Source organism: Protomyctophum bolini, assembly GCF_963924005.1.
Source record: "Protomyctophum bolini genome assembly, chromosome: 15".
NCBI lineage: Eukaryota > Metazoa > Chordata > Actinopteri > Myctophiformes > Myctophidae > Protomyctophum > Protomyctophum bolini.
Genome location: NC_137876.1, coordinates 32,977,724 through 32,993,912, shown reverse-complemented (window position 1 = coordinate 32,993,912; position 16,189 = coordinate 32,977,724). Strand labels below are relative to the sequence as shown.

Genomic DNA, 16,189 nt, shown 5'->3' with positions numbered 1-16,189 from the left:
AAAGCAAAACATCCTGCAGACATTTCCCATAAAAATTATGGTATGAAAACCATTTGGAGTAAGCTAGCTATAGTTCAAAGCATCCCACCCTGCCCCACTAAACTATTGTCATTAAGTCTCATTTAACGGCTCAGACCTGGCAGGGACACAAGTATTTGTTGCAACAACAAAAAAAAGCTAAAACAAATAAACATGGCAGTGAAACTGCAATTTCCTTAGCAACTGGTAAGTATTTGTTTGCATCCTCTTGCCATGGCAACCAGTTTCCTCACTAACAGGAAATTGAAAAAGCAGTGTGTTTTTGAGGATACCCTGTCGCTACTTCCTTTTAAGTCTTTTTCGCTTCTTTAAAGTCAATGATGTCAAATATGCTTGTAAAGAATGAACCAAATTCAGTACGAGTGTTGTATATTATCTATGTATCAAATCAAAATAAATGTTTGACAATTTGTCTCCCTGTATGAAAAGTTATACAAATAAAAAAAGCTTGACCTAACTTGGAAAACACTAATAGCCTAATACTTCATTAGTGAGGTATCTTCCAATCAATGCAAGAAAAGGAAATACAAATTAAAATGATTTGCAGGTTTTGTCATTGTATTTTGTAAAATATTTGTAATACTTAAACGCTAGCATCCCTATTCTGTAGGGAATATTCACAGAAAATAGCTGATGTAGATCAGCTATTTTCTCGCGTACAACACTATGCAGATATAGACTTGGCTATAGAGCGGCTATAGTACAGAGTCTACCCCGGACAAGTTTATTAAGTGTAGAAGATTTAAGTGGTTAAAAAGTAGGCTGTTCAGTCAGACATGCCTATGGTAGGTCTAATAAATCTTTATCTGCAAATAAATCTGTATGAATTCTCCAACAAAAATAATTTGCCTGCCACTTGGATACTTATGGTAACAATTTTGCCCAAAGTGTCCAACTGTCCATATATCACTGACATGTGGTTTTGGAAGCTTGTATACGACTCCCCTTGAGCACTCACTGTGTTCATATTTAGGGAGATAGATTTGTCTGTACATGAATGCTTTGAACTATAACCTACTGCACATAACTTTACCAACATTTGTTATACTGTATGTTGGATACCGAAGATTCATAATTCACCCTTAACTTGGTTCTGAGTCTAGATCTTTCCAACAGCTATGTAACCCCCCCCCCCACACACACGCACACGCGCACACACACACACACACACACACACACACACACACACACACACACACACACACACACACACACACACACACACACACACACACACTCATCTGATTGCTAACAGAACATGCCTTGTGATAACCTAAACTCTTTGTCAACATACTTGTGTCAACATTACTGAACTCTTGCGTGCTTATAGAATTCTGTGATGTTTGTGAAGCTTTAAACCACACAAAGCTGTGCTGACAGAAGATTGAACATCACCTGGTCATCACTCAGGCTAAGGCTACCTTGAACAATACAGCAATAACACACAAGAGGTCATTCTTTATTGGGATTACAACCAACCATGATGTAATGTAGAAGAATGACTGTTACTTGCATATCTGGTTAGCACAGAGTTTGTTTGTTTGATTATATTGATTGAATGCTTTATTAACAAATGTGTTAACATACAGGTACTCAAAGGTTATGATAAAAGTATAACGCATAAAGACCCAGGGGGCTTGTTTCCATTTGGTCCATTGTACTCAATTTATCAGTAATACAATAAAATACATAGTGATAGAAAACTCAGTAGCATGGCTACCACTATGCCAAAAGGTATATTTACAGAGAAAGGAGAGGCAGGGGGCAGAGGATGCTACCAAGGTGTTCATGGAGTTAAACTATACTATGCTAAATTGTATATTAATAAGGCCAGCCATTCTTTTAGGTTACCGGTAGTTCTGAGTTGGGTAGGGAGCTCTTTTAATAGGTAGGGTTTGTAACAAAATACAGACACGGTTGGGTTAGCTTTGCGGGAACTGTAAGCACCATCGGGCTGCATCTTTGTCCAATGGAATTGCTCGCCTGAAGCTATACTCGTTCAACACTATTCTTTATGGTCTATGGTTTAACAGAGCATCCTAGTAGAACACCAACAGCTCCATTGTGGCTTCCTTGTTTTCTGCTGAAACCCACTTCAGCTTTTTACAATACCACATAAACCTTAGACTCTTAGAGTAGCGGTGCTGGAAGTCATTAGCTAAATGGGCAACCAGCTTTTTGAAAAACGCCAACCTTGAAATGATGGCGTTTTGCATTCGTTAAGTAGATGACTCCAATTTTCCACAATCACACAATGGCACCAGTGCTATAAAAATAGCCCTGTGGCTCTCTGTGGGAGACCCAGGATGAACGAGAACTCTGACTGATGCTGAATCATATAACAACCAATAAATATAGATATTCTCCACATAATTATGTTTTGTCTTCTTCCATCAGACAAGTTATTAAAAACAGACAATTCTTCTTTTATTTGACGGCCTCCAGGACATACGAGTCAGTAATTCAACTCTGAGCATTCTCAGCCCTGCAGGTGTTTCCAGTTGACTGTAAACAGAAACCACACGCGCATGCACAGTTCTTCCATAAAGACAGATCCTTATAGTATATTAAAATACCGTTCCCTCGGAGGTGTCAGATACAGTATCTTCTAACCGTGAACCCTGTGATTTAGCACACCAACCGGCTTTCCCTTCGGTACCCCAAAAACCTCAACATGTTAGGCTTTCCGGACATTATTAGCGTATTTTTGGCCTGAGCTCATGCTGCTTTATAGCAGTGTTAATATCCTGTAAGAGGTTTGAGAAAATCTTTTGTGAGGTCATATATATTTAGTTTAACATAAATGGCAGTACATGCATGTAAACACAGGATTGTCCTCATCCAAAAGTAATTTGTCACTGTTAACGACTGAATGGGCCTATAGTCTCACCTCATTGACGCCTTCTTTGACTTGATCAACAAAATGGGGACTGTAAATCCTCCTTGTGCAATGTTTGAGCTACACAGCCTGCGAGCCAAGATGTGTGTGCCAATTGGCCTAAGGCTGAGATAGGCTATATTTCATGGCCAGACTCTCAGGGGGCAGACTTTGATCTGTCGTTTTTGGTTTCCAATGTTTCAAACAACGTTTTGAAGAGTGTTTCAAAAATGACATCAGCAGGCTTCTGTTTCAGAGACTGCTGCCTTGACATTTTTGTTTTTTTGCCGTAGATTCACGACGAATCCTGTGGTCGCCAATGACTTTGCCAGTCTATCTCTCTGCCATGCCTATGATAATGATACATACTTAGAATTTTACCAAAAGGACTAGATTGAATTTACAAACAGTTGAGAGTAATAACCAATGTAATTTTACTAATTTATAAAACACAATAGATAAAATGTTCATAATATCAAATGATAACAAAATACTAGGGTAGGAGAAAGGCTTAGTGTTAGGCAGAAAAGGAATATTAGTACAGATCCGCTACTGAAGAGATCATACATTTATTTTCATTAAACATTAATGTTCTCTGTATGATTTACTGCACCATAAGGAGGGGTTTATACAATATGCTCACAAAGCCAGTAGGTCCCCTCGAACAGGCCTGGAAACTGCTCCTAGCTTTACAGAAAGCCAATGTTTGGAATGGCCTGTCCTGCCCACTACTCCTAACAGGCAATTGCACCGTGGTTTTCTTTTGATTCTTTATATAGCTTCATGGTTCGTTTCATTCTCAGCTAAGATGTGCATTTAAGTCTTCAATCCTGTAAGTAATCATCAACTGTAAGGTTTGTAAGGTTACGTTTTCGGTGAATATGCCACGAAAAACCCTGCTGCAAATCAGTCACTGTTAATGGTTCACAAACTGCAGGAAATTGCATGCTTTTCTTGTGCTTCTACTCGTAACGTAAGTCATGCAAGGGACAGCCAGTAGCAATGGTGACCAACCGTGCAGTAGAAAACATACGCAGGCTCACCACGTCATGGTTATTAATGATTCATTAAGTTACTCTTAAATCATAAATATTTATGACTTGCAAAAATAAAGAATGAGGTTGGCATGTTTGACTTATGACCTAATGTAATACAGTATTTAAATCTTAAAATAGATTTGTTTGAGTCTGTTAGGGGAGTGTGATGGAATGCCATTTACCCGATGGCACAGAAATTATACCTAATATTCTCTGCTATTTAGAGCTTGAGCTTGTTGATAGGCCTATGCAATTTTGTGTAATAATAATAACCAGTAAGACGCCCTGAGGGCGAGGTCTCGTGCACGCATCCGCCTGGGGGACGGAAGACTGCTGGGGGACGGCAGACTGCTGGGGGACGGCAGACTGCTGGGGGACGGCAGACTGCTGGGGGACGGCAGACTGCTGGGGGACGGCAGACTGCTGGGGGACGGAAGACTGCTGGGGGACGGCAGACTGCTGGGGGACGGCAGACTGCTGGGGGACGGCAGACTGCTGGGGGACGCCAGACTGCTGGGGGACGGCAGACTGCTGGGGGACGCCAGACTGCTGGGGGACGGCAGACTGCTGGGGGACGGCAGACTGCTGGGGGACGCCAGACTGCTGGGGGACGGCAGACTGCTGGGGGACGCCAGACTGCTGGGGGACGGCAGACTGCTGGGGGACGGCAGACTGCTGGGGGAGAGCTGGCGCTTTGGCATGGGGGTCAGATCAACATATAGAAACTCCACATGAGACCCTTCCAGCGTTGGGGCTCAACGAGAACAACCGTCCTCTTACACCCAAGGCATGTGGTGCTTAATTGCTGCCCAGCAAGACTCCGTTGCCATAATTTATAATCCAATTCATAATAATACGTTTGGGAAACTCAAAACTCCTTGCCATAGAGTTATAATAATAATTCAATGTGCGACTTCTCAGTCTATCGTTGCCGAAAAGGCAGATCTACAGATTCTACAAGCTCACAACGGGGTGCAACCAGACGCTGTGTGTGTGTGTGTGTGTGTGTTGTGCGCGCATACACAACTGGCCAAAATGGCACATTATTTCCTAAAGGAATGCTTAGATGTATGTACATTTTCTGCATTCTCTCTACTCCTTATCAGCATTGTTTGATCTACATCATACTTTATCATTCTCACTCATACACACGTTTATTTGATCCATTGTAGCATAAGTGGGCCAAAATGATTGAAAGCTTGTATTTGGAAAATAGCCCACTGACTGTATGCTCTGTGCAATAGAAGAATTCCGAGCCAATTGGAAAAAATGGAAGTTAAATAGGTCTCGTGGTATTTCTTCCACAAAGACACCGTGTTCCTGAAGAAGCAATCAGTCTTTCCTCTGTGAATGGCACCATACCAAAGTGACCCAACATTATACTGAGGTCTGTGAATGGCACCATACCAAAGTGACCCAACATTATACTGAGGTCTGTGAATGGCACCATACCAAAGTGACCCAACATTATACTGAGGTCTGAGACTCGCAAATCATTCTTGTTAGACACTCGATGTGAGTGACAGCTCTCTATTTTTTCATAAATACTATAGGATCGACTTCATGAAAATAATGATGGATATGCTGTAGAGATAGCAGTTTCATAGGATTTTGACAGGATGGGATCGTGGCACTGTGCAGAACTTTTATTTTGACAGCTCGTTCCTCTAACAGGTCATAAATGACAGCCCCCTGGTTTGTCTTTTACAACCTGTATCCAAATTAAACACAATTTCAATGGTTTTGTGGAAAGGTGATTTTAGTTCAGCGATGAACGATGATTATGATAATCTGAATATTTTTGTTTGCTGTTGCTGGAGTTGCTATCACTACGGCCATGGCCGGTGGCCACCCATGTGGTCTCCTGTTTACGATGGCATTGCTCGCCATAAATGCAACTCATTAAATGTGGCAGAACTCCGGAAAGAGCTGGTGAATTTGAAGAGGGCTAGGAATTGTGGGATTATATTGTGGGAGTATTAAGTAATGAGAAACACACACAAGATGATTATGACTAATGAAAAGCATACAGAGAAAACATGCTGTCGCTCCCACTCACTGGAGTTACAGTACAACTCCTGGAGAACGTTTGTTGACCACTGTCAGGACACTGTTAGGATGTACAACAGTTAGACATCAGTCTTACAGTACCCAGACCACTGTGGTTCACCTACTGCATAACCAGCCAAAACAGTTCTACCACTCTGTACTTTCCCTGTCCATTCAGGCCCAACTGAATAGAGATATCATTATTTCAAAGTCAGTGCTAGAGACATTTGTAATTGCTGTGTCATGTGGTTTCTGGCAGCCCAACAGCAGAGCTCCTGTGTGGGTTCTATCTCAGAGGGGAACCAGGAAGTTGACTCATGGCAGTGGGATCTAGCCAGACACTGAACAGAGCTCCAGATAGTGAGGTGCTTTCAAAATGAGTGAAGATGAAAACCGGTTTTGACACAACCTCAGCTTGCAACCTCAGGCTTTAGCATGTTGCTTAGCAACCACTGAAGCACACAGCCGCTTACGCAGTACTTTTATGCCAAAAATACATCAATACTATACAATAACAGAAACTGAATTGATCCCTGGATAATATCAGTGAAGATGGGTTCGCTGTGAAAGGACTTTCATGAGGCTGCATTCTTGTATTTTGGAGCCATATATTCCTGTGGTTTCCCATTGGCTTGAATCAAGTGATGTTTCTTGTGGTGGGGGGATTTTGAGCCACAGTTCTGGCAGTACACCACTGCCTGTCCTGTCGTGCTTTGGCAGCTAACAAGGCATCCCATAATCTAGTGCTAATAACATGTTATTCTCATGAGAGGTCAGGATCTTCTGAAAAAGCGTTCATATACTGTAAATGCAAACTAAACGTGAGTCTAATCTAGTTTCTTCAACCTTTCTTCGACCAAAGGAGGAAAAGCTTTCAGCTAAGAGGTTAACTACTTCTCCAAGATTATTATTTACGATACAAATGATAAAAGAGAAAGGTTAGAAATAACTTTACCATAGTCTGAGAAACTTTGGTCTCCTTAGTAACCATCTCCTCAAAAAACAAAAACAAACCATGATCCTCTCTCCAGACAAAAAAAAAAAAAAAGGAAAAAAAGGGGGGGGGGGGGAGTAGAGAAAATGTTTTCCCAAGTGATAGGCTAGCCCTGAAGGGCTCCAAGCTATGGTGGGCTTCCAGTATGTGGGAATAGAGCTCTGACCGCTCAAGAATCCTGTGAAATAATATCGCAGCAACAGCTGGGGATCTTTACATGCTGGTGTGCGGCATTGTAATTTTGTCTGTGCCCCCTTTTTCTGTCTTTGAGATTTTGTCCCATTGGTTTCTTTTGCAAGCTGGCATAATACTATGTTGCATGATGTTAACCTTTAAAGAGAATTCAACCATGTGCAGTTATTTTCTTTTTTGTTTGCACCATATGACTAAAGACAAAGAGACTTGAGTTTTTGGGAATAAGGGAACTTCACCAACATGCTCTGCAATGAGTTATCTTGTCATTTTGGTTTCTCTATTAACCATCTTCTGTCAATAATGACATTCCAGTCATCTCTCTCCCTCCTCCGTGAGTGACTGGAAACTGCCTCCAACACTACAGCTAAACTCCCCTCCTCAGCAGTTTTCCATGTCAGTTTTGCAGTGTGCACACTGGGTCCATTGTATGGAGAAATGGGCCTTGGCTGTGTGGCGGCTACAGAACAACTACAGTACTGAAGGGGCTGTGACATCACTGGGTGTGGCCTCGGATTCTCACAATCGTTTCCGTCCGATTAGATTCTTTGGAATTGCATAAAAGCATAATTGCATAATTGCATTGAAGCAAAACAAATTCATTTATAAATTCATTCAAATACATGTACCTGGTTCTGGTTGATATCGTTCTTGAATGGTGAGATTTTTGATTAGTTATTTTTGTTATTTCATTAAGTTAAATGACTAATCTTTTAAATGTTATTGTAAATAAGTCCTGGATTGTAGTTTTAAAGCAGAAGATGAGTTTGAAGTATACCGAAACATCGGGTATGGTGTGGTACAAATCTATTTTGATATACCGGTATATCAATACAAACTAAGTTTTAATATAGTTTCTGTGTGAACCTGAAATCTCTTCTTCTTATCTAGCCTACAGTATCTATCTCTTTTGACCCCTGTAAATAACTTTATGTTCTAATACCAATGGAGTAAAGAACCACTAAACCACTAAACTAGCATCAGCGTTGCAGTTCTGATAAGACCAACAATGCAGCTGATAACTGGATCTTCATGAGTTGGTCCCTATTTCTCAGATTAGTCACAGATTAGAAATAGGTGGAGTTGACACCATGTCAGATAAATAGTGCCTTTCACACGCCCTGTAGGCGAAGTGACCATATGTAATGCCCGGGCTTCAAACTCAGGTCTCCCACATGAAAGTCCAATAGCCCAAAGGGATATCCCTTTTGGACCAGGGGAGATATTAGACTTTTGAGGCTATCAGGCAGAGGCTCTGAGCCACTCTGCTACACTCACCCCCCTTTTGACGACCTCCCACGGGGAAACCCCATCTGGGTCACAGCACCAATGTAACGCCCGGGATTCGAACTCGGGTCTCCTACGTGAAAGTCCAATATCTTAACCACTAGTCAAAAATAGCCACTCTGCTACACATACACACCAGACCTTGTTGTCCTGGCTAATAACTGGATCGGTGGGGATGCTCTTAAACACTAAGGAACTCTTGTTCACTATCTACTTCATTTTAGCATGATGTAGTCTGCTCTGCTGTGGGGAAATAACTCTGGAACTGCTTTTCATGAGCATTATAAGCATTCATTATGAGATGCAGTGACTTTTAAATTTGAATTATTCAGTGAAAAACGATGTCATGGAGTTAACCCATTTTGGATAATTTTAATCATTATACATTTGAATTGTAGCCTGTCAGGTGATTTTTACATCTTGTGTGCCGGTATAAGAGAAAACTTATTTTTGTTCAGCTTTCTTTCAGACAATGCAGCAGCATAGGTGATAATAATAAAAAAGATTTTTAATCATCAGCCATCCATGTATAGCCTGCAGAATGGTGAAAATACAGGTATGCAGCAGCATAATCAGATTAAGTTGTGCACTAATTCACTAAAGTCTACAATGTGGACCTGTAACAACTACAGAAAAACAGGAAACTGTGACAAAAGAGGGAAAAGACTAATGACGTAATGATGCGGGTCAAGCTGTTCCACATAATCAATTTTGCAGCTGTTTCCTGATGTCTGAGGGGTGTGGCAGAACACACTGAAAATGATCTGATCATCATAAAACTTGCATCTTCTCTTCGCCTGTTGTTGAAGCTTTGTAATTTGTTAGTTGCTGTAAGTTGATTGAAATACAGATAATTGTTTGTAACGTGTCATTTCAAGCCATAGAGATATGCACCCTTCATGTTGCAGTGCCAGTGAGGCCTGACGTGAACCTCAACACAGCTTGGGCTGGGTGTTTTAGTTGTACTAATAATGTACAACTTGGACAGTTTTTCACCCATTACTTCAACCAACACTTCAACAGCATGTAACTTCTCTTGAATACCAGTTACTAAATCAGCTGAGATCTCTGCAAGAATACCACGTCAAGCTGCAGTGTTGCAGGAAACAAAGCAGCTCCACATTATCTCTCCCTGACTGCATCCACCTCTGTGCAGACCAGACAAAACAGAGAGGAGAGAGAAAGCCTTGCTGTTGCTCTTGGAAGTCAAACCAAAGTGAGCTCCTCTGTTTTCAGTGTCTCGCCGACTGATCTGCCAGATGATGTGCGTTCCTGGCATGGCATGCACAAACCAGTAGCTCTGCCAGGACGGCACTTAACCGACCCCCACCCCCACCACCACCACCACCACCATTGTCTCCCACTGCTAGCCCACTGACCGCCCTCACCCCGGTCATGTTTGATCGCAGCTGTGACACAATAAATGTGAGATAACCCTGGAGAAGCAGCTGGTCTCTTTTCGCTACAGATATCAATGCATAAAAGAATCCCTTAAAACCAAAGCGTGAAAATCCCCTCATAGTATAGGCTGGGCAGACCCAGAGGGGCCCAGAGGGAGAGTACGGCTGGGCGGACCCAGAGGGGCCCAGTGGGAGAGAGAGAGAGATGAGGGGAATAGAACTGTTACTGAAGTGTAGGTGTAAAAAAGCAAGGCTCAATAGCCTCAACAGGGACATGGTGCCATGGTCTCACGTATCTCTCATCAGTTTGAAATGCTGGCCAGCCCACGTGTGCCATGCGATTATGTGCTGCTGATCACGTGACGGGCAGCAGGAGAGAAGATGACCTTGGCCACGCAGAAGAGGGAAGAAGGAGAGCTTGGAGGCTGGTGTTTGGGCCACCAGCGGTCATGAGGAGGTTCTGGGGTCTCGACTCAACAGTTATCCCATAACGTACAGAATGTATAGATGCATCTGTTTTGTTGAGTTAAGCCTGGTTTGGCCAGAAGAAGCCAATAGGAGAGAGGGGTCCGACCAAGACATCATTCTGTGAACCAGCTCTCCCTTTCTCTTATCAAAATAACAAAAACATTTCACCCACTGTTTCACGCCTGTAAACCTGGTAAACCTAAGTGTGTTTGTGGGTCAGATTCCTATCAGTAGTGTGTCAGAGGAAACTCTGTGGGAAGGTGGAATCCGAATCCTTGATGCACACAATCATCAATGAAATGAAGATATCACTATAGCATTTGCACATGCTCTCGTCTCATGTCACTAAACTGGGATCAGTGCTAACATGGAAATGTGGGATGGGCGACGGCATGTTAGTGGAGTTATCAGTCAAATGGACACACTAGTAAACTCCAGAGTGTTAATTTAACACTCCAGACACTCCTCTCATCGCAGATGTTCTGTTTAAAATAGGAGCATGACGGAAACAATGCTTACTGGAAAAACCATTACCCCAACGGCCAATGCATTGTTGCTATGTTTAACATCCAGACCTTTTAATAACTGTGGATCAGTGAGCTTTGGGAAGAGTGGAATCTAATTACTGGGAGGTGCCTTGATAATTCATTCATTCAGCCTTGTTAACTGAATAGGCAATAGGAAAAACAGTTTGGCTCTGACTGTCTGTCAGCCAAGTGAATGGGAGTTGATCCCGCAGTGAATTTATTCTTGAGTGAGGTCCAGGCTGTAGAGATCAATAGTATAGAACCCAAGTCTTCTACTGGTGCCCAGCTTCACTGGGGAAGTTGAGAGTTTGGCGCCTCGTAACCCTGGATACTGTAATACACCGGATACATACTGTAATGTACAGTAATACCTTTATACTGTTACAATTATTTTATAATGTAATACAACCAGATTAAAAAAAGATATATAAACATTAAAAGATGTAATAATAACGGACAACAAATAAATGACTGTTATCCAGGCCAGGGTTATGTGACTTGCTCAAGGGTACCTTGATTGTAAAGGCAAATGTAACTCATCCCATTTCCCTGTCTGAACTTTCTCAGACAAATACATGTGCATTCCTTATGTTTTATCTTACTGAAGAAATAATGCGCCAGGTCCGAGGACCACCACAGGGACCAAATGTACCCTGTAACTCTGAGAGTGTACAAATGCATGTTGTACATTCTCAGAGTTAGATACACAGATTATGATTTAACCATAATCTGTAATTAATAATACTACAGATTTTATTTTACAGCATAGATGGGGGGTCCCAGAGATATCTCAGAGTTACAGACCCGTGAAGGCTCCATTTGGACCAATGGTGGTCAGAACCAGTATGGTGATGGATGCATACCTCCCTGGTAGTGCAGTGGTTCTCAGCCCCCCTTCTTACATCTGACAAAAGCTGGTACCCCTTTAGAACTTTGAATTACCTTTGGGCCCAGACCCCAGGTTGGGAACCACTGTTTTAGTTGCTCAGTGTCAGCCTGCCTCCTGCCTGCATGTACAGCTCTGAGTTTTAATGGGAGAGTATTCTCATTTCATCACAGATAATGGTCCCATTTGTAAATTTAACATATTAAATACTCTACTCAGTAAGCTATTACTTAGTTGATTGGGGCGGGCTTGAATCCTCCCTTGACTGAGTTTAAATTTTCTCATGGTACTAAAAATGACGGCCAACCTCCATTTCATGAGATAATGTCATCGAATTCCTCTCAGAATGGACTGGCTGATTTGTCTGGTTCCCGTCTTTGTAACATGACCAAACATCTAAATCTACTAAGCCGGAAGTGTTTACACTTTAAACGGAGACTGGAACGTAGGGAAAAGTGACTAACTGATCCATTGAGACTTGTCTCCGTTCCATAAGTGACCCGTACACTCCTCCCTCTTCTCCAGTAAGGTTGCTTTGGCATCGGTACAAAGGGTTTTGGGCCATATGGTAGAAGACTTGAGTCCATGGAACTTTCACAGCCCTGGAAGGATATATGTTCTATTTAGGGAATTACTGTAGATGGAGGAAATATAGTTTTATGATGCGAGACATAATTTTGCTCTCCTCGGTGAAGCAAAATTGTCCATATAGGAAAAGACAGAGAGCAGTTGATTCCTGTCAACTGAAAGAACATTACAGTTCACTCACTGTAGAAGGTTTATCACCCAAGTTCAGTAAATGTACATCATATTTGCCTTAGTGACCACGTGCACTGTGCACTGTGTGCAGGCACATATCGACAATGCACACATGTACACAGTACACACTGACACACCCAATACTGGTATACAGCAGGACCTAAGGCAATGATTTGCCATGCAATTCCTTGCAACCAAACGGTTGTGAGTAGTTGCATGGAATCATTATCCCCAAATATCCCCAGCAGTTGCAAGGAGTTGCATTGGTGTGACATGTCCTTAAAACTGTTTTTTTTGCAAGGAGTTGCATTGGTCCATCAATGTGGAGTCCAGGGACCATCGGGGGTCCTTGAGGGGATTCCAGGAGGTTCTCATCATCGCCTATTGAATATCAAACAGGTGGTCCTTGAAATAAAAAAGAGAATTACTAGCCTACTGGTGGTTCTCAATTGTTTCTTGGTTTTCCCATGTTCTTTAATCACAATTAAGACCCCATTACTGATTGTCAGACTTTACTATGACACTATGGCACATTAGGAGTCCACTAGTACAGTGGTTTCTCAAACCTTTTCATTTTCAAGGACCACCGTCCATAACTGAGTGTACAAATGGAATTCAGGTCTAACTCTTTCAGTGTTTCTTGTCCTTTGCATGTGACCATTATTATTTGCATTATTGTCCACTCATTTGCATGTCCGTGGCAAAAATAGACTTTTGACAAAAATGTCCACCAGCATGGCGATGACCTCTGAATATTAGTTTGTCTTTATTCACCATCCTGTCAGAACAATGTGCTTCAAACTTTTAAACCTTAAACTTTGAAAGCTTTATAGGCCTAAACCTTTGGCTGAGAAACACTGCTGTATGCCTGGAGATGTCAAATGTTACTCTACAAACATTCTACACTGTAATGTACAGCACCCATTCACATGGGTGTGAATATCGGGGCTGATAATAATTCTCCATCTGTTTGTGAGTACACACACACACACACACACACACACACACACACACACACACCCTGAGAACTAGACTTTATAGTGCCTCTGTCATCAAATTTTGTCCTTAACACATTGTTTTATTTGGCAACCTCTATCATATTGTAAGGTCAACTGTGTGTGTGTGTGTGCGCTCGTGCGTGTAGTATGGTCTGTCGTCATTCATTGATTTGAAAAACAATACGTCTTCAATGTTGGCAGCCCTTTGAGTCTGTACTGGCTGGGAAAGGGACTTCTGTTTGGTATCCAGGCAACCGTTCAGTAAAAGCCTCAGTATACAATTGGACCCAAATGAAGTTGAACCATAGTTTCCTTGGGTGTGGCCAACGCAACGCAGACCCAGTACAAAGGAGCCATGGTGTTTCCACAGTTTGAAACTGTCCAAATATAGATATTACTGTAAAACCTATAAAAAGCCATACATCCTTATGGGTCCATTTATTAAAGTGGAACTTAAAGTATGACACTACAAAACATCAGTAATTATGCTGTTAATATTAATAATATACACACTATACAGTATAATAACACAATTATAGTAGGTGTGCATATATTTGTGTGCATACAAGAGCAATGCTGTGCTACCTGTTCAGAGTGAAACTGTTGCATGTTTTCTAACGGTGTGATGTAAGGCTGAAACTGTAGTAGGTGCCAGGCATTCCTGTGGCTGTCAATCAGTGAACGAGTGTGTATGCATGAGCTTACATACCTCCCACACCAAGCAGGTGGGAGCATTCCAATTAGTTACTCACAAAATACACATTTGAACCCTTACCTATCAGGTGAAGTCTTGACCTACTCCATCGTACCATGGAGTAGCCTAGGCCAGGGATACTCAAATAGATTTACCTGTGGGCCACATAACAAAAATGGCAAGGTGCCAGGGGCCAGTAGATAAAATTACGACATTAATGATACTTGATAACTTCTCTCTTTCAATTGCTTTATTTTCGCAAAATGTATCAAAGTACAATGTGCATGCACACAATATGTAAATAAATAAATGTGTTACATTTTCTTGCATAAACACAAAGAGCTGTTTCCATAACTGCACAAATTATTGCACATAACATGAGTAGCTGTTATAATAACATAATAACATAACATGAGTAGCTCTTTTTGCCTGCCTGCCTGCCTGTCTGTCTGTCCATGAGTAGTTATTTGTCTGTCTGTCAATGAGTAGCTGTCTTACTGTCTGCCTGTCTATGAGTAGCTGTCTGTCTGCCTGCCTGCCTGTCCAATTGTCCATGAGTAGCTGTCTGTCTGCCTGTCTGAGTAGCTGTCTGCCTGCCTGCCTAATTGTCCATGAGTAGCTGTCTGTCTGCCTGTCTATGAGTAGCTGTCTGCCTGCCTGCCTAATTGTCCATGAGTAGCTGTCTGTCTGCCTGTCTATGAGTAGCTGTCTGCCTTCCTGCCTGTCCAATTGTCCATGAGTAGCTGTCTGTCTGTCTATGAGTAGCTGTCTGCCTGCCTGCCCAATTGTCTATGAGTAGCTGTCTGTCTGTCTATGAGTAGCTGCCTGCCTTCCTGCCTGTCCAATTGTCCATGAGTAGCTGTCTGTCTGTCTATGAGTAGCTGTCTGCCTTCCTGCCTGTCCAATTGTCCATGAGTAGCTGTCTGCCTGCCTGTCCAATTCTCCATGAGTAGCTGTCTGTCTGCCTGTCTATGAGTAGCTGTCTGACTGCCTGCCTGTCCAATTCTCCATGAGTAGCTGTCTGTCTGTCTGCCTGTCTATGAGTAGCTGTCTGCCTGCCTGCCAGCCAGCAAGTTGGTTAACAGAAAATAAATTGTTATGGCTGAGTAAAATAAAATACAATAAACACAATTTGCCTGAAAATAGATTACCCAGCTATGACCTTTTTCATGAAAAAAATGAGTAGTGATATGGCTGACTGAGTAAAATAAAACAATCTACCTGAAAATAGATAGCTATAAGTGAAGAGCAATTTCCGCAATTACCATTTCCGCAATTTCCTCAATTTCCATTTCCGCATTTTCCGCAATTTCCATTTCCACCATTTCCACAATTTCCGCAATTACAATTTCCATTTCCAACTATTAATGGCAGCTGGGTTTCATCATTCAAATAAAATAGAATTCTGTCCGTTTAGCTATAAAATTATGTCAGGGAATAGGGATACACAGTATGTCTTTCATTTGCATTGCATCTCCCCCCCCCCCCCAAGCTTTTATTTTCGTTCGAGTAATAGTACAACTCTAATAGTATTACTTATAATAATGTAATTAAAGATAACTTCATTCAGATTTATTTATTTTTATTTCATTTTCCAGATTTTTTTTCCTTTTTTTTTTAGATTTTCATTGGTGGGCCAGTCATAATGGTCCCGCGGGCCTGAGGTTGAGTATCACTGGCCTAGGCCTTAGATTAACATAGGTTATCATTAAATACTTCCAACCTGGCATCATTATATAGTAAAATACCCTATTCAAAATAGCTTCATTTACAGTGTGGATGCTTGGACTTTCTTTTTAACACACAGCTAAGCCTTAGGCTGCCACACACCACACACACGCTACATGATTCAGAACAATGCATGTCTCTTTCACTGACACCTGTCTAAACTGGGAACACCTTGTATTGTGACAGAAGCTGATTCCTCAGGTAATGAGGCAATACACGAGTCACTCTTATTAAGTCAGTCAGGGTGTGAATA

At 41.8% G+C, this 16,189-nt stretch overlaps 1 protein-coding gene across 1 annotated transcript in view; it reads right to left on the bottom strand.

The window, feature by feature from the left end:
- Positions 1–16,189, bottom strand: part of ptgr2 (prostaglandin reductase 2) — a 174,759-nt gene that overhangs the window by 68,263 nt on the left and 90,307 nt on the right. The gene's annotated exons all lie outside the window — the stretch shown is intronic.